Consider the following 21286-nt stretch of genomic DNA (forward strand, 5'->3'; position numbering starts at 1 on the left):
GAGATGCTTTCATGTTATGTTCTGGAGGGGCTTCCCACTCCGGTGGTGCTGGGCCTACCCTGGTTGGTAGCGCACAATCCAGTGGTGGATTGGCAGGCCAGGGAGATATTGGAGTGGAGTGAGCAGTGCAGAGAAAATTGCTTAAATAGCAATTGCTTAGTCGCCTCCATAACTACCCTACCTACATTTGTTTCGGACTTTGAGGACGTTTTTTCTGAAAAGGGTTGTCAGAAGTTACCACCTCATCGTCCTTATGATTGCCCGGTTAACCTCATTCCCGGCGCAAAATTACCCAAGACCAGGTTATATAATCTTTCAGGTCCAGAGAGACAAGCCATGAAGGATTATATCTCCGAGAGTTTGGCTAAGGGACACATCAGACCCTCTTCTTCACCCGTGGCTGCAGGGTTTTTCTTTGTTAAAAAGAAAGATGGGGGCCTGCGTCCTTGCCTAGATTTTCGTGAATTAAATCGGATAACCATCCGAGACCCATACCCTCTTCCTCTCATTCCTGACCTGTTTAACCAGATTGCGGGTGCTAGGTGGTTCTCCAAACTCGATCTTAGGGGGGCCTACAATCTGATTCGTATCAAGGAGGGGGATGAGTGGAAGACAGCTTTTAACACCCCTGAGGGGCATTATGAAAATCTAGTTATGCCTTTCGGCCTGACCAATGCTCCTGCCGTCTTTCAACATTTCGTTAATGACATTTTTAGTCATCTAATCGGCAGGTTTGTGGTAATATACCTAGATGATATCTTAATTTATTCGTCTGATCTGAAGACACATGAGGAGCATGTCAGACAAGTACTACAGGTCCTACGGACGAATGAATTATATGCTAAAATTGAAAAATGTGTTTTTGCCGTTCAGGAGATACAATTCCTAGGTTATTATTTATCTGCGTCAGGTTTCCGTATGGATCCTAGGAAGGTCCAGGCAATTTTGGATTGGGATCTTCCTGAGAACCTCAAAGCACTACAACGGTTCTTGGGCTTTGCGAATTTCTATAGGAAATTCATTAAAAATTATTCGGTGATCGTAAAACCCCTTACTGACATGACTAGGAAGGGGACTGATTTTTCTAAATGGTCTGACGCCGCTAAAGTTGCTTTTTCCTCTCTAAAAGAGAGGTTTACCTCAGCACCTGTACTAGTCCAACCTGATGTCTCTCAGCCTTTTATTGTTGAAGTCGATGCATCAGAGGTGGGAGTGGGGGCTGTGCTGTCTCAGGGTCCGTCTCCTGGCAAATGGCGTCCTTGTGCTTTCTTTTCTAAAAAACTATCTGCAGCGGAACAGAACTACGATATTGGCAATAGGGAACTGTTAGCTATTAAACTTGCGTTTGAGGAGTGGCGTCACTTTTTAGAGGGGGCAGTCCACCCCGTCACTGTGTTTACGGACCACAAAAATCTGCTGTACCTCGAATCAGCTAAGCGTCTCACCCCTAGACAGGCTAGGTGGTCGCTATTTTTTACCAGGTTTAACTTTGTGATTACCTATCGTCCTGGGGTAAAGAATACCAAGGCTGATGCACTATCTCGTTGTTTCCCTGGAGGGGGTAATGTGAGTGATCCGGTACCCATTCTACAAAGAGGAGTGGTTGTCTCTGCTGTACACTCTGCCTTGGAGGGGAAGGTGTTAGAGGCCCAGGGGGACGCCCCGGTCTCTTGCCCTTCAGAGAAGTTGTTTGTACCGTTGAACCTACGTCTCGAATTATTAAAGGAACATCATAATTCGGCACTTGCTGGGCACCCGGGTAGTAAAGCAACCTTAGAGCTATTGTCTCGTCGTTTTTGGTGGCCAAGGTTGCGTCAGGATGTATTGGATTTTGTGTCTTCTTGTTCTACCTGTGCGCGCGCAAAAGTTTCACATACACGTCCTGCAGGGTCTCTATTACCACTCGTCATTCCCAATAGACCATGGACACATCTGTCTATGGATTTTATCACTGACTTACCTTTGTCTGCGGGTAAAACAGTGATTTTGGTAGTAGTGGACAGGTTTAGCAAAATGGCACACTTTATTGCGTTACCCGCACTACCTAATGCTAAAACTCTTGCTCAGGTATTCGTCAGTGAGATCGTGAAGCTTCACGGGGTCCCCTCCGATGTTGTTTCGGACCGGGGAACCCAGTTTATTTCTAAATTTTGGAAAGCTTTTTGTTCCCGTTTAGGGGTTCACTTGTCCTTTTCCTCAGCTTTCCATCCTCAGTCGAATGGACAGACTGAGCGCACCAACCAAAACCTGGAGACATATCTAAGATGTTTTGTGTCTGAAAACCAAGAGTTGTGGTCGTCATATTTACCGTTAGCTGAGTTTGCCATAAATAATCGCCGTCAGGAATCCACTGGCAAGTCACCTTTTCTTGGTGCATATGGTTTTCATCCCCAATTCTGTACTTTCAAAGAGGGGGGGTCTTCTGGGGTTCCCGAAGAGGAACGGTTTTCGTCATCTCTTTCTTCAGTATGGCAGAAGGTGCAAGCTAACTTGAAAAATATGGGAGGTAAATACAAATGCATGGCTGATAAGAGACGGTCGCCAGGTCCGGACCTAGGAGTGAATGACTATGTGTGGCTGTCTACAAGGAATATCAAGTTGAAGGTTCCCTCTTGGAAACTGGGTCCTAGGTTTATTGGTCCTTACAAGATTGTAGCCATCATCAACCCCGTGGCTTTTCGCCTGGAGTTACCTCAGACTTTTAAAATCCATAATGTCTTTCATAAGTCGTTACTCAAAAAATATGTTCCACCTCTAGAACCGTCACCGCTGCCACCCCCTCCTGTTGTCGTGGATGGTAGTTTGGAATTTCAGATATCCAAAATTGTTAATTCTCGTCGGGTCCGCCGCTCTCTCCAATATCTGGTGCACTGGAGAGGTTACGGTCCCGAGGAAAGAATGTGGGTTCCTGCGTCTGAGGTAAACGCCGACAGGCTAGTCCGGATTTTTCATGCCTCTCATCCTGAGAGACCTGGTCCTGAGTGTCCGGAGGCCCCTCGTAGAGAGGGGGGTACTGTCACGAGGGTGTCAAGAGCCACGCCTGACTCCGTTGTACCCGGGGTCAGGAGGTCGCAGCGGTTGGCTGCACGCTCTATGTCAGATAGGGAAGTTTCCTTATTGTAGCTTTCTGGGTTTGCTTTACAAACCCTTTTGGCTCACTCAGGGATCCGTAGCTCCTTCTCTCAGCTGTTCCTTGTCCAGCACTCCCAATCCTCCTTATATTCCCCTCTCACACTTCTCTGGTTGCCAGATATAGAGCTTCCTGCCTGGACATCTATTCTGACCCACTGGAGCTGTGTTGCTGCGTTCTCTGGTAGTTGATCCAGAACGCTACCCTCCGGATCCCTGTTGGACCTTTGTGGACAGTTGTTGTCGTCCACCTGGGTGTTTGTGTTTGTCTGTGTTTGTCTGTCCTCCCCCTGGTGTTTCCCACTTAGTGCAGTGGTGCGGACTAGCGATCCCACCGGCCCGTTCATTATCTAGGGCTCATTTCAGGGAAAGCCAGGGTTTAGGCACGTGATCGCCGCACGGGTGAGGAACCCGTCTAGGGACGACAGGGCAGGCAGGTACCAGCTGCAAGGTGAGTTAGGGGTCACCACCTTTCCCTCTCCCTTGTGCAGGGCCTTCCCTGTTTTCCTCCCTGTGTGTGTTGCCGGTCATTACAGGCCCATGAGCTTTTAGCTACGCCCCTGCCACTGGCTAACATGGAAGTTACACTGGGGAGTAGACCTGTCCACCTGCTGCATTAAGAAATCATTGACCGCCTTCCTCTGCTCATACAGGTAGTCTAACATATGGAGTGTGGAGTTCCAAAAGGTGGAAATGTTGCATATCAGGCGATTTTGGAGAAAAGTAGAGGTTGAATCCACAAATCTTGTTGGATTCGAGGAATTCGTGGTCTCGAATCCCGACATCATTTACTTAATTCAAACCTGACTAATTCATGACAGCGGGGACCGGTGCAGTCCCTGTATTCTAATGCACCAGCCCCGCTCACTGTAGTATAATCTTATGATCTAACCTGCATTGTTAAGATATAATAATCCATCTGTATTACTTACATTACAACATTAAGTTCCATAGCAGAGAGGAGGGAGGAGGCAGGCCAGGAGGATGGGCGAGTGGCGTGTCACTCACTATGTCACATGCCTGCACCGCCCACTTTATGAATGAAGCAGGCGGCACGAACATGTGACGTAGTGAGTGACGCGCCGCCCGCCCGTCCTCCTGGCCTGCCTCCTCCCTCCTCTCTGCTACGGAACTTAATGTTGTAATGTAAGTAATACAGATGGATTATTATATCTTAACAATGCAGGTTAGCTCATAAGATTATATTACAATGAGTGGGGCCTGTGCATTTGAATACAGGGACTGCACTGGCGGTCCCTGCTGTCATTCCTAATCCAGATGCAGGCCCCCCAGCCCCTAAGCCCATATTTCCAGTGAAAAGAAATGTTCTTGCATTATGTAAGGACAATAAAAAGAAGTGTGCAAATAAAAGGTTTATCAAGTTTCAGACAGGAACTGAGCAACAGGTAAGATCCTCCTGGAAAAAAGAACTGTAAGTTACTGTGAAAGATTGCATGCCACTGCATCGGTTCCGCCGGCTGAGCTCTGTTTAACTGGCTAAAACAGTGACATCACGTCTACAACGAGTGACCGCTGCAGCCAATCTATAGTTTATTCAGTACACCACTGAGGCCAGTGATTGGCTTCTTTGGTCACATGTTGACATGATGTCACTGTTGCAGCTGAATAAACAGAGCCCGACCAAAGAACCAGAGCAGTGGTGTGGGATCTGTCAGGTAAGTAATGCTCAGTTCTGCAGGAGAATCCCATTTGTTGTGTAGTTTCTTCCTGGACAACCCTGGACAAAATTGTAACCATTTGATGTAAGCATATTCCTGTCCACGTAAAGACATAATCCCGTCTCTACATGGCAATGTCCTAGGTTCTGGTCGTTGAGCGAAGAATTCAGCTGGTCAACAACTTACCTCAACCTTATGAAACAATAGTACTGGAATAAATTGAAATTGTGACCTCTAGACAGGACTTACAGGGAGCCTGTCAGCAGATTTGACCGTGCTAAACTGCTGACAGCATTAGCTAGGGGCTGGGGAGAGCAGTAAAAACATAACTTTTGCATGAGAAGTAGTGTGAATATTAACATTTATGGTATGGTATGCAGATGTGTATGCGGAAAATCCAAGTGATATCCGCACTAAAGTCAAACAAAAAAATGCACATGAAATACACACTATTTATCAGGATTTTGGTGTGCTTTTTGTGTAGTTTTTATGCTTTTTTTTTTTGCAAATTTTTAGTTTAGTTAACAACTCCAGTGACGTCAATGGGGAAAACCATTGTACAGAAGTTGTAGAATCACACAATTTACATGCTGATTTTCAAATCTACACAGCATGGCAATTTCAGAATGGAAGAAAAAACTAAGTGTACAAGAGATTTGTCAAATCTTATTCACTTTGCAGGTACCATCTTAAAAAAATCTCCATGGTAAAACCACACAACATCAAGTGCGACAGTTTCAGAAAGAATGAAGCCTTTGTCCATTCTCTGAACTAGGCTTGAGAAAATAGACCTTCGGATCATAGATCTGAAGTTGATTTGTTCAAATACTTCGATTTTAATGCTGTATCCATCCAGTATTAAAATGTACTGGCTCCATGGAGCCAAAGTTTGTTTCTCCCGCAGTCGCACGAGACGTTGGTTAATTCCTGTTGTATTCATATCTGCGCATTGAACAATGTAAAATAGTAATCCAAACTGAGTTTGGGTACTGGCTGGTATCTTGATGGTTCATTCACATTGTGCAGTTATATTACATTTTATTTGCATATATCTGAAATGTTGAATCTTTTCATGCTTGTACATGAAAAAGTAAGGATTTCCCAAGTAACAGTTTTTATTTTCATACCTATATGGCTATATAGATATACAACTGTGTTGTAAGGGTACTTTAATTAAGTACAGATTAGTTCTGTCCCATTTAATTCTGTCCCTTTTATATTATCTTCCATATTCTGTGTAATGATATTCCTTGTAATGAAGTAAGTTAGCAATAGTTAGACATACACAACCTCAATGGAGCCGATAAGGCTGCATTCTTGAGTGATTATCTCAGAGACATGTGTGCTGCACATTGAAAGAGGGGCTAAAGTGTATAAACCTGGTTTGCACAGATAATTAAGGGTACTTTCACACTAGGGTTATTCTTTTCCAGTATTGAGTTCCGAGTTTTTTATTTTATTTTAATGCACTTTGAATGGAAAGCATTCTGTTCAGTATGCATCAGGATGTGTTAAGTTCAGTCCCTCTTACGGTATTTGGCCAGAGAAAATATCGCAGCATGCTGCAGTATTTTCTCCGGCCAAAATTCCAGAACACTTTCCTGAATGCCGATCCGGCATTAATTTCCATTGAAATGTATTAATGCCGGATCGGGCATGCGCAGAAATTTTTCTGGATATCACCGGAGAGACGGATCCAGAATTTCAAAGCATTTGTCACATCTGCATCCAGATCCATCTACAAATGATATCCATTTGCATACTGATTTCCGGATCTGGCAGGCAGTTTCGGCAACGGAACTGCCTGCCGAATCCTTACAACGCAAGTGTGAAAGTACCCTAATTGGCATTCAATTGAGGAACTATATCCAGGTAGGATATTCTAACACTATTTGCTTCTTATAAAAACCTAGGGTGTCGCCCTTGTGCTACGACATGGCAGCTTTGAGTCCCCACCTCCATGTTGTATGTTTAGGCCAGTAATGATTATTTACTTTTACTACTCTTTATGTGATTTGTCTGTTTTAACTTATAGTTAATCAAACTTAGTTAATATTTCTATCACTAAGCCTTTTAGGCCAATGTATTCTCAAATTGTTTAATCCACTTAAAAAAATAACAATAACAGTGATTCAATTGAACAAAAACAATAGCAAATTGACTTGGCAATAGCTTATTAATCAAAAAAAATAAAAATAACAGATATGCCATTCCCCTCTACGGAAGGTTCTCTGAGGCCTTCAGAAAGAAGGTGAAAGATGCCTAAAAGTTTGGTAAGATATTTTTTTTTTAAATGGCCAATAATGACAAGAAAATAGAAATTGACATAATTTATTGTAATGTTTCGAAAAATCATCTACAAGTGGAGAAGATGTAGAGCAATTGCCAACTTCTCCAGCTTATCCCACCAAGTCCACCTCAACATCAAAAACACTTTAAGGACCCCAGGATTTCATCTCATGACCTACAGGTAGCTCTATTGATGTTAAAATGCATGAGTCTACCATAAGAAAGAGGATACAATAATTTAGATTTACAGACAAGGTGTGAGAAGGTGTAGCAGCAGGTAAGCTTTGCTAAAACTTCTGCTTAAAAACCTAGGCAAACACTAAGTCTTCTAAAAACAATGCGTTCTGGACAAAAAAGACAAGTTTTTTGGCCCAGTACCAGAAAACATTTGATGAAAAAACAGCATTTCACCCAAAGAACCTTATCAACTATCATGACAGATGCATTAAACAAAAAACAAATAGAGGGTTTTGTCAAGTCAAAGACCAGCTATAAAATCCTATCCAGTTGAGTAGGTGGAGTTATAAATAGGTTATGCATACAAGAAGCTTCTAAAACATCACACAGCCAATCTCAAAGACTGGTAGAAAGTTGTAAGAATTGGCTGTTGTTAGTTAGTTCTGTCAAAAGGTGCTGCAAAGTCAATTTGTGTTTTTTGTTCAGTTGCATGACCTTTATATACTGTTTGAAAGTGAAATGGAGCCTCTAAACTACAATCCATGGCTAGTAAAGATTATATGGAATCTCCCTGTTCTTAATCCTTAGAGTGCTGGTTTGGAAGCCAAAATCAGGAGTGTATCATAAGAGGAAAAAGGTATAAAGGAAATCTTTTTTCCACTTTTGTGTATTAACTCCTCGTTTTGGCTTCCAAAACTGCATGTGGAAATCTGACTGTGCGGCTGTACCCTTAACACATGCAAGAAGGTATACACCCCAAGGTATTCCGTGAGGGGCATGGCGAGTTCCTAGAATATATATTTTTTTTGGCACAAGTTAGTGGAAAATGATATATTTTTTTTTCTTACAAAGTCTCATATTCCACTAACTTGTGACAAAAAAATACAATTTTACATGAACTCGCCATGCCCCTCACTCCAGTGAGCGCGCGTTCACAGGAAATCTCGCGTCTCGCGAGATGACGTGCCGACGCGTTAAGAAGGAATAACCCAGCCGCCCGCAGGACGCATCCCTGCATTAGACGGTCGGGAAACGGTTAAATAGCAATGCAAGCACAGGGTTATTAATGGCTGGGTAGCGCAACTTTCATTCCTTTAGGTTTGGCAGAGAGGTACTGCCTCATCAATGTCCAAGAACAGAATGACATAATTTCCTTGTTTGGGATCACAGTGCCCATGACACATGCCTTTATTGCCTTTCCTGAGTGGCTAAGTCTAACTGCAAGGGTTTTAGGGGAGAGTTTTGTGGTGAACACCATGGTCTAATACATGTTCAAGCATTGTTTTTAAATGTTTTTATTGTTTGTCCTTCCATGTGTCTGTTATGAATAAAACTATTTGATATCTGAAGTATTTTCAGCTTTATTGGATGTTTATCTATAACCAGAATTGTCTATAACACATCAACTTTTTCTTATAATTGCACATTGTTCCTTTTGGGTATGTAACTGGTTGTCATACATACTTTTCTGTGGTGCCAGCCTTGTTTTATTTTATGTTGGGGGGGGGGGGGGGTGCATAAGGGGCATTATATCTTATTAAGGGGCACAAAGGGCATTATTACTTATTATGAGGGCACTTGCTGAGCAGACTGATATATAGTCTTATGGTAAAAGATTCAGTAAAACTTGTAATTTCTTCATTTAAATTCCTGCTCATTCTGGGTTTTGAAGTTAAGGAGGCGGTCCTATCAGTGATTGACAGCTTTTCCTCTATGACTCTGATAACTCTGATAACACGTGTCACAGTGTTATCTCGTGCCAACTTGTGACAAAGCCATTGAAATACATTGAAAGAGTTAGCCTTTTTGTGACTTTTTTACTTAACACGTTAACCATCAAATTTAGCTTGGCTGCATCTGTATATATTGTATATTGCATGTGTTGGCTGTATCTACCAGTAAGAATATGGTTCACAAAAGGTTGGTAGGAACAGGGCTAACCACCCTCTTTCACTCCTCTTGGTAGGGGTGGGCTGGTCCTGCTTCCTGTCAGGAAGGGGAGTTCCTGTGTAACCTTAGGAAGGAGAAGAAGCATACTTCAGAGCTCCATAGAGAAATTAATCCTCAAGTAAAAAAAAATTCATGTAAAGCCTTGAGAAGTCAGACAGCAGAGTGAACAGCTAAACACCTGCATCAAAGACACTGCAGGAAGGTGAGGGACTACAGCTAAGACACCCGTCACCAAGACTAACACTAGGTCAGTTATAGCTAAAGTCTGGACCTGACAGTGGACACCTACACCTACAAGTGTTAAATTGCAGCCACCCAAACTGCCTCCATATTCCTTACTGATGCCAGAAGCTGCACTTTAAATCTGCTGCTACTGAATGTACCAGAAGTTATATTTTCACTTCTGGCCTCATTATTCAAACTATAATTCGACTGATCCCCAGGGAGCATCGGCCTGAGGGAGTACATCAGGACTAGGGATGAGCAAAGCAAGCTTCAAATCCTAGATCCGTCGCTTCACTCAAAACTTTGGTTTAATGCTATAAGGAGATCCATCCCTGTGTAGTTTTAAAATGTATGGCCTCTGACAAGGCAAAGTCAGTTATTTGCGAAGTCTCATGAGACTTCGGTGAATAACTTTAGTATTTGATTTTTAAACTTGGATCTGAACTTGGATTTAATTCTGAGGTACCAGTCGGAAGTAAAGCCGAGTTCCGATCCAAGTTTTAAAATGTTTTTTTTTTTTTTCAGTTTAAAAATCAAATACCAAGGTTATTTACCGAAGTCTCGCAAGACTTCAGAAATAACTAATTTCTCCTCGTCGAAGGCCATACATTTTAATGCTGTATGGAGAAGGATCTCCATACAGCATTAGGCGAAGTTCACACGAATGTGTGTGACCCGTGCTCGTGCTGCGGCCCGCAAATAGCGGGCCGCAATGCACGATCACCGGCCGTAGGTCAGCCGCATCGGATCGCGGACCCATTCACTTTAATGGGTCCGCGATCCGCCCGTTCCGCTAAAAGATAGGACATGTTCTGTCTTTTTGCGGAACGGAGGTCCGGGACGTAACCCCACGGAAGCACTCCGTAGTGCTTCCGAGGGGTCCCGTCCCGTGCGTCCGTTCCACGATTCCGGATTTGCGGACCCATTGAATTGAACGGGTCAGCATCCGTGATGCGGAATGCACACTAAACTGTGGCCGTGTATTGCAGCCCGCGGTTTGCGGGCCGCAATACGGCCACAGATCACACAAAGTTTTTACGGCCTTAAACCAAAGTTTTTAGTGAAGCGACTTTGGATCTAGGATCCGAAGCTTGCATCGCTCATCATTAACCAGGACACAACACCTCATCAGGACCACTATCACTTTCATCCTCTGCACCAACTCCTAAGGGGCTCACTGCAGATATGCTTCCCCAGACCATCATTGAACCACCCCTAAACCAGCCCCATCTGGAATATGCAGTTCAGTTCAGTCCCCACCTAATCCTTGGTTGAACTTGATGGATTTATGTCTGATTTCAACCGTATTAACTATGTAACTATGCAGAGGGTGCAGGGACAGGAGCTGTACCTGTGTCATCACTAGCTGATGCCAGCTCTTTTATCTTAGATTTCAGCAGTTTAAATTCTCACATGCTGCAATGAATTGAGACTGCGGCTTATAAATAGTTCAACCGAGGGAGAGAATTATGAGGTGCTGATTTGTTTCCATGGTGGCCAGAAGCCTAATGAAGGCTTCAGGTCTGCCATCTTTGTACACCTACAGGACCCTGACAGGCATAATCAAAAGCATTGGTGAGGTAAGTATTAATACTTGTGTTTTTCAATATTATGCCATTGGAAGCAGTTTGTAAAAATGCTTAATGAGATTTGAAACTACCTTTAAAGGGAGTCTGTCACCATCCTGGACCATTTGTAATTGTTAGTATGTTATGTCATTGTAGCTCTGCTCTGGCTTCATTAACTAAACTGCACCTTGTTGCTGGAGACCAGCCAGGTGCCTCAGAATGGAGCCATGCTCAGTGGTGGTCTTGATCAGTACGCAAAGCACGCAATTGCGTGGGGTCCCCAAACAGGCGAGTCAGACAGTGTTAGATGACAGTGTAGCATTGACTAGCAGTGTGCTGTTAACTGTAGTTCTACTAATCCCATTGTGTTTCAGCCATGGTAGCGTGCACCTGCATTCTCAAATTACTTATTATGGAGGTGCTGGTTCGTTTGTTTTTCTTCCCTATTGTCACTGCCATTGGGGGGTGGCGCCCCCTGGTGGTGAGTTTGAACCCTGCACCTCCTGCCCATTTACCATGTGCTTTTAATTAGATTGTACAGCTGTATCCTACCTTGCCCATATTGCAGGCTGACAGCCTGGGAGAGGCATGTATAGGATGTAACGGGGTGCTACTTTGCCCAGATTGTAGGCTGTAAGCCAAGGAGAGGCATGTTAGAGTAGGCCCCATCTAATTAGAAGCCACCTTGTCATCTGGTAGATGGCCTTGACATATGTTTGATCAATTATATGCGCAAAGAGCTTCTAGCTGCTTTTGCAGTAAGTATTGCCACCAAGCCGCTATTTTTCTTCAATATTTACGTATATCTTTGTGCAATTGACTAGCAGTGTGCTGTTACCTGTAGTTCTACTAATCCCATTGTGTTTCAGCCATGGTAGCGTGCACCTGCATTCTCAAATGTACTTATTATGGAGGTGCTGGTTTGTTTGTTTTTCTTCCCTAGTGTAGCATGGGAGTCTTTGGCTCCCATGCCTGCCGGTCACATGCCTTAGGCCACCAGGGAGCATTAAAAAAATGCAGGGGGTACGGGGGGGCATTATAATAATGCAATGGGCAGTGCTGGGGGACATTATAATAATGCAATGGGCAGTGCTGGGGGACATTATAATAATGCAATGGGCAGTGCTGGGGGACATTATAATAATGCAATGGGCACTGCTGGGGGACATTATAATAATGCAATGGGGAGTGCTGGGGGACATAATAATACAGGGGTAACTGCTGTTGGCATTATAATAATACAGGGGGCACTATTGGGGACATAATATTACAGGTGGAACTGCTGTGGGACATAACAATACATGCAAAACTACTGGGGGCATTATAATAATTCAGGGGCACCGGTAGGGGACATAATAATACAGGGGGAACTACTAAGGGCATTACAATAATACAGGGGACACAACTGAGGGACATTATAATAATACAGGGGGCACTACAGGGTTTACTACAGGGGGGATTATAAATACAGCAGGATAACACTGTTGGGGCACCAGGAGAGGGTGAGGATTATGAAAAAGTCCGTAATCTAATTGTGTCAGGAATTGTGTGACAAACTCTGCAGAGATGAAACATGGCTGAAATAATTTGTCATGGCAGCCTGGTCCGAAAGAGAAGATGAGGAAAGAGTACATCTACATCAGAAGAGACATCACTGCATGTAAGAGGTATGTTGTGCTGTATGTAATGTCCAATTCAAATATGCTTTTAGCTGCAGGACTAGGGGGGAGGGGTTGGATTTCGAATTTGGCACAATCTTCACCCCAGGCAGCAGAAGATGTAGAATCGTCCATGGCCACAGCTTTCGACTGTATCTGCATGTGTAGTTGTGGATAGACAGGGAAGCTCTGCTGGGAATAGCAATTCCTGGCTGGCTGTCCTGATTAGGACCCCACATAGAAATGCCAAGCCCGTCCCTGGCCCCGTTACTCCCTTCCTCTTCTTCGTTCCACCTTCTCAGCTTGGCGATGTCATCACTGCAATTCTCACACAGGCGCACATCGTCCTCATGTGTGCGCCTGCACTGCCTGTTTTACCTTTTGTGGGCAGCAGCTTCCTTAATTCAATTGTCCAAAAGTAATCCCTTTTTGGTGGCAGATGACTTCTTCTCTGTCTTCTAAATGGTGGCTGCATTTTGAGCGATTCATGCAGGATAAATCACTTTTGCATTCGCCAAAAGTGAAATGCTTTGCGACATTTATACCAAATTTGATATGTGTAGAATGGATTAGTGCATCTCTGTTTGTGCTGGAGACATGTAAATTAGGTTACATATTCCACTTAGACTATTGTCTATGCATTCTTTCAGTATAGTTATATATATATATATATATATATATATATATATATTCAAAAGATTTGTGGTTATTTTTGCTTGTTTTTTAGGAGATGGAGTGCCGTATGTCTAAATTGCCATTATATTAGAAGGAAAATGTCATGGTGCTCAGAAGACTGAGAGTTCCCATATGCTGCTGCTGTGCTGCTACGGATGCTTAGAAAAAAAAGGCAGGTCAGCGTAATGACAGGAGAATGAAACGTGTATACTATGCAGACTAAAGATGCAGCACACAAATTGCCAGCGCAAATGTAATGTCACCTATTAAGAAGGCTGACACTTTCCTGACCTGAATAAGGAACAATGCTAATGTCAGTGATGTATCAGATAATTCTCTCATTTGTAACCTGTGATGTTATTAATGGCACTTCTATAAAGTAACAGATTACTCTGTCTCCACCAATGTTTATGTGATACTATTAATACTTCTGTTAACAGTGAATGAGTATTCAGCATCTCAGATACATGTTCAGCATGATAGCGGTGATTTACTATGAGACAATTATCCACTCATGAGACACTGTTCTTTCTCCTCCACATAGATCAATTACTCTTATTCATATTAATACACACATATGCTTTAGTCAGCGGTCTTTTTGCTACAAAAAAAAGATAACTTATGAGAAATATTTGTCATCCGGAGAAACGGATCCGTTATATATTTTTTTCACATTTTTACCGGTCTGCGCATGCACAGACGGGAAAAACGGATCTGGCATTGCGGTTTTTGTAATGCCGGATCCGGGACTAATACATTTCAATGTAAATTAAAGCAGGATCCGGCATTCTGGCAACTGATCCGGAATTTTGGACGGAGATAATACCGCAGCATGCTATCTCTTTTATTTCCAAAATCCATCAAAGGGGTTTTCTGGTTTTATGTAAATAATACAGAATCTATGTATGGTGAAAAGTTGCACAGTTACTTTGGGGGAAATTTATCATTCCATGGTTTTGTGACTTTTTAGTTTTAAATATTTTAGTTTCAAATATTTTATTAGAAGGTAACTCAGACAGATAGTACAAGATGCGGTACTGCAATACCAAGTGATCCCATTGCAGGGAAGATTAGGAAGGCAGTAAGCCAATATGCAGTCTATCGAAAATATTACAGATACAATAAACAAAAGAAACTGAAACAATAGTAATAATAATAATAATAATAATAATATTGGTCCAAATATAAAAGACATAAGCAGCAATTTAAATAGAGCATGTCTCAGCCCTACAGGTCTGTCTCCAAGGAGGCATGTAGCTGGTAATTTGTGGAGAGGTGCACTGAAAGACTGCTATGATGGAACATATATTGGTCCAGAAAGTTCTAACAACTGGACATGCCCACCAGATATGGTACATTGAGCCTACTGATTTACATTCTTGAAAACAGAGAGGTGAGCCTGAGGGGTAGAATCGGTGTAATCGTTCGGGAACCATGTATTTCGTATGAAGGACTTTAAGTGAGGTTTCAACCAGAGAGACCTGACAACTTCCCCTACTTAAAGTTTCACAAGAAGTATGCCATTTAGATAAAGGCAGTGTGCAATGGATGTCCTTCTCCCACTTGGGGTGTTTAGTAAGTTGTATAGCCTAGACACCAACCCTACCCTTTCAAATGAATATAGGATTAAACGCTCAAAAGGAAAGGGCTGAGTATCCTGAATGGTTCTCGTTGTGGTCTGACAGAATGACAAGATTTGTAGTAACGCTATTCCTCGGATTGTGGTAGAGAATATTTGGTTCGTACTTGTTCAGAGGACATCACTAGAGATGAGCGAATTTTGAAAAATTCAGCCAGTTCGACTAATTTTTTGAAAAAATGTGGTTCGATCTGAATTTATTTGCGGCGAATCGCATAAAAAAAGGCTATTTCCTGGCTGCAAAGAGACTGTATAGTGGTGTAGAACACTATGCCTTGCAGTAACACAAATAGTCTTCTCTGGTAGTGAAATAATACTGTGAATCAGTATAACATTCAGATGACAGGCGTCACACTTAGAATCACTGCACACTTCACTTATTTGGGCAGTCGCAGGGCCAAAACTGACCAAATTACTCAAGTATGAACTCAGCCTTACAGGCTGATGTTAGCGCCAAGAAGAAGCGCACTCCTTTTACACGATCGTCAGCTGATTCCACATAGATGTCTACAGAACCTGTTCTATTGTAAATGCTTATACAAGTAGAGCCGCTGACAGAGTGGAGAGGTTGTCATCAGTAAGTTTGTGTTGACGTCACTGATTATTTTGCCCTTCCTCTGATCCATCAGAACAATAACCCCCCAAAAACTGATACTGTCTGTTGAGCATCCGCCTTCACTCGGTCAGCATTTGGTCAGTAAATCATCAGTATTGCTAATCTAAAACAGAGATGACACGTGAATGGAATATTTGAATGTCTTCTGTGTTTTGTACCCACTCCTGCTTTTGGCTACCAAAACACAAGCCAATTCTGATGGGACCATACAGGCCTTACAGGTGCTACACAGACAGGATCCGTTGTGTGTCTCATTTTTCCTTCCTTCTGACAGATCAGAAGAAGGGTCAAATAAATGATGATGTCAGCCAGGCGGAAAGTAAAAAAAGTGGCCTAGTCATGAAGTGGGGAGGGTGGGAACAGTATGAGAAGTCCACAGAGTGGCCCTATGACATACTAGTGAGGTGGAAGCAGCATGGGGAGAAAACAGAGTGGCCAAATGACAGAGTCTGGAGGTGGCGGCAGCATCAGAAGACAAGGCAAGGTGACATAGTGTGGAGGTGGCAGCAGCATGAGGAGACCACAGAGTGGCAAGGTGACAAGACCGCCCCCACACCCACCTCAGAAACATCAACCTCAACTATGAAGGGTAAAGAAATATCAGGTTGCACCAAGATGGGAGCGGAAGCAAAACTCTCCTTGATATTAGAAAAAGCCTTACGCGCCTCTACTGACCAAGAAGAAAAATCTACCCCCTTTCTGGTCATATCAGTGAGTGGTTTAACAATAGAGGAATAATTCAAAATAAATGGGGTCCATGCGAAAACCAGAAGCGGAGAGAAGAAACCTCAGAAATTGAATTTCTGGAACCGCAAACACACATTTTTCCAGTTTCGCATATAATTTATTCTCCCGCAGGATGAGCAAGACCTGACGTAAATGTTCCTTATGAGTCTTGAAATCAGGAGAAAAAATCAAAATATCATCCAAATACACTAATACAAATTTTCCCATCAAATGATAAAAAATGCTGTTCACAAAATGCTGAAAAATGGCTGGGGCATTCATCAAACCAAAAGGCATAACCAAATTCTCAAAATGGCCCTCAGGGGTATTGAAGGCCGTCTTCCATTCGTCTCCTTCTCTGACCCTGACCAGGTTGTATGCCCCTCTTAGATCTAATTTGGAAAAGACTTTAGCCCCAACAACCTGGTTAAACAGGTCCGGGATCAGAGGAAGCGGATAAGGGTCACGAATAGTGATACTGTTCAGCTCCCTGAAATCCAGACAAGGTCTTAAAGAACCATCTTTTTTCTTAACAAAGAAAAAAACAGCGGCAACAGGTGACTTCGAGGGTCGTATGTGTCCTTTTCTCAGACTCTCAGAGATATAAGCACGCATAGCGATCCTCTCAGGTTGGGAAATATTGTTTAAACGAGATTTAGGCAGCTTGGCGCCTGGGATGAGATTAATAGGGCAATCGTACTCCCTGTGCAGGGGCAAATCCTGAACTCCACTCTCAGAGAAGACATCCGAAAATTCAGAGAGAAAAGATGGTACAGTCTTAGTAGCAACCTCAGAAACAGATGTCGTGAGGCAATTCTCTCTGCAAAAGTCACTCCAACCATTTATTTGCCTTGCTTGCCAATCAATGGTGGGGTTATGTTTAGTGAGCCAGGGTAGCCCCAACACTAGAGGAGTAGACAAACCGCTAAGGACGAAACATGACACATCCTCAACATGAGCATCACTCACAACTTTAATGATTTCTGAGAAAGTGGAGCGGAATCAATAGCAAAAACAGGAATATCCTTTCCCAAAGTGCGCACCTGGAAACCATGAGTTATTGCAAATTGATTATCAATGAGATTGACAGCTGCTCCACTATCCACAAAAATCTCACAAAAAATTCTCTTGCTCTCTAGCGCCACCCTAGCAGGCAGGACAAAGCGGGAACTACAAGCAAATTGAAAACCTTCAATTTCCGCCTCAACCCTGCCAATAGTAACAGACGGAACATTTTTAAAAGATTTTTTTCCTGTTTGTTTCTTTATTACTCCCAGAAAACTGCCTGAATCTCCTAGAGGGACAAACATTTGCCATATGATTTATACCTCCACAACAAAAAAAAACCCTCCCATGCGAGCTGAATCTTCTATTGTCAGAAGCAATCAACCCCAGCTGCATGGGCTCCTGCTCAGAAGGGGCTGACAGCGACCGAGACCCCTGTGCACAGAATGAGACCGCTGCACTGTCCTGGGACTGAGTATGACAGGAAGGAGATATCTCTCCTCTCTCTCTAAGACGCCTGTCAATACGAACGGCCTGAGACATAGCAGAGTCCAAGGAAATAGGCCTCTCATGAAGGCAAATGCATCTTTCAATCCCTCTGAAAGACCATGGCAAAATTGACTTCGGAGTGCAGCATCATTCCAACCAGTATCAGCTGCCCATCTCCGAAATTCTGAGCAGTATATCTCTGCGGATTGTTTACCCTGGCATAATAGATGTAGTCTAGACTCAGCCAGAGCAATACGATCCGGATCATCATATATCTGACCCAGGGCTAAAAAGAATTCATCCACTGAACGGAGAGGCCGTGCCCCCTCCGGCAGCGAAAAGGCCCAAGACTGAGCGTTACCCCTGAGCAGCGATATAATGATCCCCACCCTCCGTTCCTCATCACCAGAGGAATGGGGAAGAAGGCGAAAATGGAGTTTGCAAGCCTCTCTAAAACGCACAAAATTCTCACTACCCCCGGAGAACGTATCCGGGAGCAAGATCTTAGGCTCAGAACAAACTCCATGAACGCAAGCTGAACCGGTCACTTGAAGCTGAGAAAAAGTCTTACGGAGATCAGCTACCTCCAATGAAAGACCCTGGAAGCGTTCAGCCAAAAGTGAAACCGGATCCATGCTTGAGACGGTTTGGCGGCTTATAATGTCGCGGACGGTGTACAGGAAACAAGACAATGCAACATGCATATATGACTCACTGGATCCAAAGCTAAGGAACCAAAAGGGAGACCCCTGCACAAGACCTGGCACTTTCCCTGGCTGCTCAGCCTATGCAAAAATCCCAAAGGTGGATGGTTGCATATCCACATACCTCGACTATATAACACCTGAACACCCTACAATAGTGAGGGGACACGACCACCGGCTCCCTACACCAGACACGGAGGGAGTCAGGGTCACCTGGGATCCAGCAAACAGAAAATAACAGATAAATGTGCAGCACTTAAATTAGTAGCAGACTGGGGAATAGGATCAGCATGCACACACACTCCAGGAAAAAGTATAAGCCACCCAGTAATGCATTATGGGGAGGAATTTAAAGGGAAGCAATCAGTCCAACTACATGACAGCTGAGAGAGGCTAACGAGATGAGGGACTGAACACCACAACAAAGAAAACTCAAGGAGGAGGTTCTGAAAGGCTTCTGTCAGAGCTTCTCAGCTGTCTGGTTGTGACAATATTGTGGAGGTGGCAGTAGCATGAGGAGACCACAGAGTGGCAAGGTGACATAGCGTGATGGTGGCAGCAGCATAATAAGGCCACAGAGTGACCTGGTGACATAGTGTGGAGGTGGCATCAGCATCATAAGACCACAGAGTGGCAAGGTGACATAGTGTGTAGGTGGCAGCAGCATGAGGAGACCACAGAGTGGCAAGGTGACATAGTATGGAGGTGGCAGCAGCATCAGGAGGTCACAGAGTGGCACAATGACAGTGTGGAGGTGGCGGCAGCATTAGAAGGCCACAGAGTGGCAATAGTGTGGAGGTGGCAGTAGCATGAGGAGACCACAGAGTGGCAAGGTGACATAGTATGGAGGTGGCAGCAGCATCAGGAGGCCAAAAAGTGACCCGGTGACATAGTGTGGAGGTGGCAGCAGCATCAGAAAACCACAGAGTTGCAAGGTGACATAGTGTGGAGGTGGCAGCAGCATGAGGAGACAACAGAAAGGCAAGGTGACAAAGCGTGGAGGTGGCAGCAGCATCAGGAGGCTACAGAGTGGCACAATGACAGAGTGGAGGTGGCGGCAACAGCAATATCAGGAGGAGGCCATAGAGTGGCACAATGATAGCGTGGAGGTTGCGGCAACAATAGGAGGCCACAGAGTGACGCAATGACAGAGAGTGGAGCTGGCGGTAGCAGCAATATCAGGAGGAGGCCACATAGTGGCACAATGACAGTGTGGAGGTGGTGGCAGCATCAGGAGGCCACAGAGTGACCCGGTGACATAGTGTGGAGGTGGCAGCAGCATCAGAAGCGTTTTGTACTTACCAGCAATTGCTTTTTCTTTGACTGTCGTATATACCACCAGCTCAGGGGCACCGCGATGGGCAGCTCCTGCGCACCATCGTACGCTAACCTGCTCCTGGGCTGGTGGGAAGAGACCATTGTTTTTGGCGATGTGCCGGGTTGGTACACAGAGTTTATCGTCCTCTGGGCCCGCTACATAGATGACATTTTCATCCTGTGGAGCGGCTCAGAGGACGATTTTAGTAGGCTGGTGGAGGAACTGAATAACAACGGTATTAACCTAAGATTCACTTCAGTCATCGTACTCAACAACCTCCCATTTCTGGATCTATGTATATCCAGGGATACAAAAGGGGGTTTGCAGACCACCATATATCGAAAGGAGACCTAAACTAATTCGCTGCTCTGATGGGACAGTTGTCACCCGGGCCCTTTGAAACGGGGGATTCCCGTTGGCCAGTACCTGCGGCTCAAATGCAACTGCTCGGACCAACGGGAATTCACACGTCAGGCCAAGGAGCTGAGAGAACGTTTCTTAGCACAGGGATATCCAGACAACACACTTAGACAGGCCTACCAGCGAGTACGACAGATGTCACGTACCAGACTGCTACATCCGACCGCGGACCAGAAACCCAAGCCACAAAACACACTTAGGATCATAGGTATATTTGATACAGCGGCTACACAAATTAAAGAAATTCTTGGACAGAACTGGGGCACGCTTCTGATGGACCCAGACCTGGCTGATGTGGTCAGCCCCCACCCATCAGTCACCTATAGGAGAGGGACCAACTTAAGAGACCGTTTCGTCCACAGCCACTACAATCCCCCTAAGAAAAATACGTGGCTGCACGGAACGGTCAATGGGTGTTTCAAGTGCGGTCGTTGCACTTTTTCTAAATTTGTCACACAGTGCAAGTCCATTATTCTTGACCCCACGGGCTTTACCCACTATATACGGAACTTCATCAATTGTCGCACCGCAGAGGTTATCTACCTGCTTACCTGCGAGTGCGGTATGAGATATGTGGGTAAGACCCGTAGGGAATTGAGGGTACGCCTAGGTGAACAAATGGGCGACATCCGCAACAACAGGGACACTTCGGTGGCAAGACATGTTCACTCCGCACATGGGGGACGGGCATCAGCTGTAACCTTCTTGGGTTTAGAACAAATCAGGAAGCCACTTCGAGGGGGAGACTGGGACAAAAAAATCCTCCAGAGAGAATGCTGGTGGATTTTTAAATTAAAAACCACACAACCCCTAGGTCTCAACGACCAACTGCAATTCGGATGTTTCCTGTGACCCATGCGAACCATGCGAATTACAATTTACCTCTCACATTCACCATAAATTAGGGTGTACTTCCCTCCGCATGCGCCAATGGTCCCTAATCAAACCCAGACGTAGTCACCACCCCCTATGATCTTGCTGCGGGCTTCATCTTGTCTCCCCGCCTGTAGCTGGGTGTT

This window comes from Bufo gargarizans, chromosome 2 (assembly GCF_014858855.1).
Source record: "Bufo gargarizans isolate SCDJY-AF-19 chromosome 2, ASM1485885v1, whole genome shotgun sequence".
NCBI lineage: Eukaryota > Metazoa > Chordata > Amphibia > Anura > Bufonidae > Bufo > Bufo gargarizans.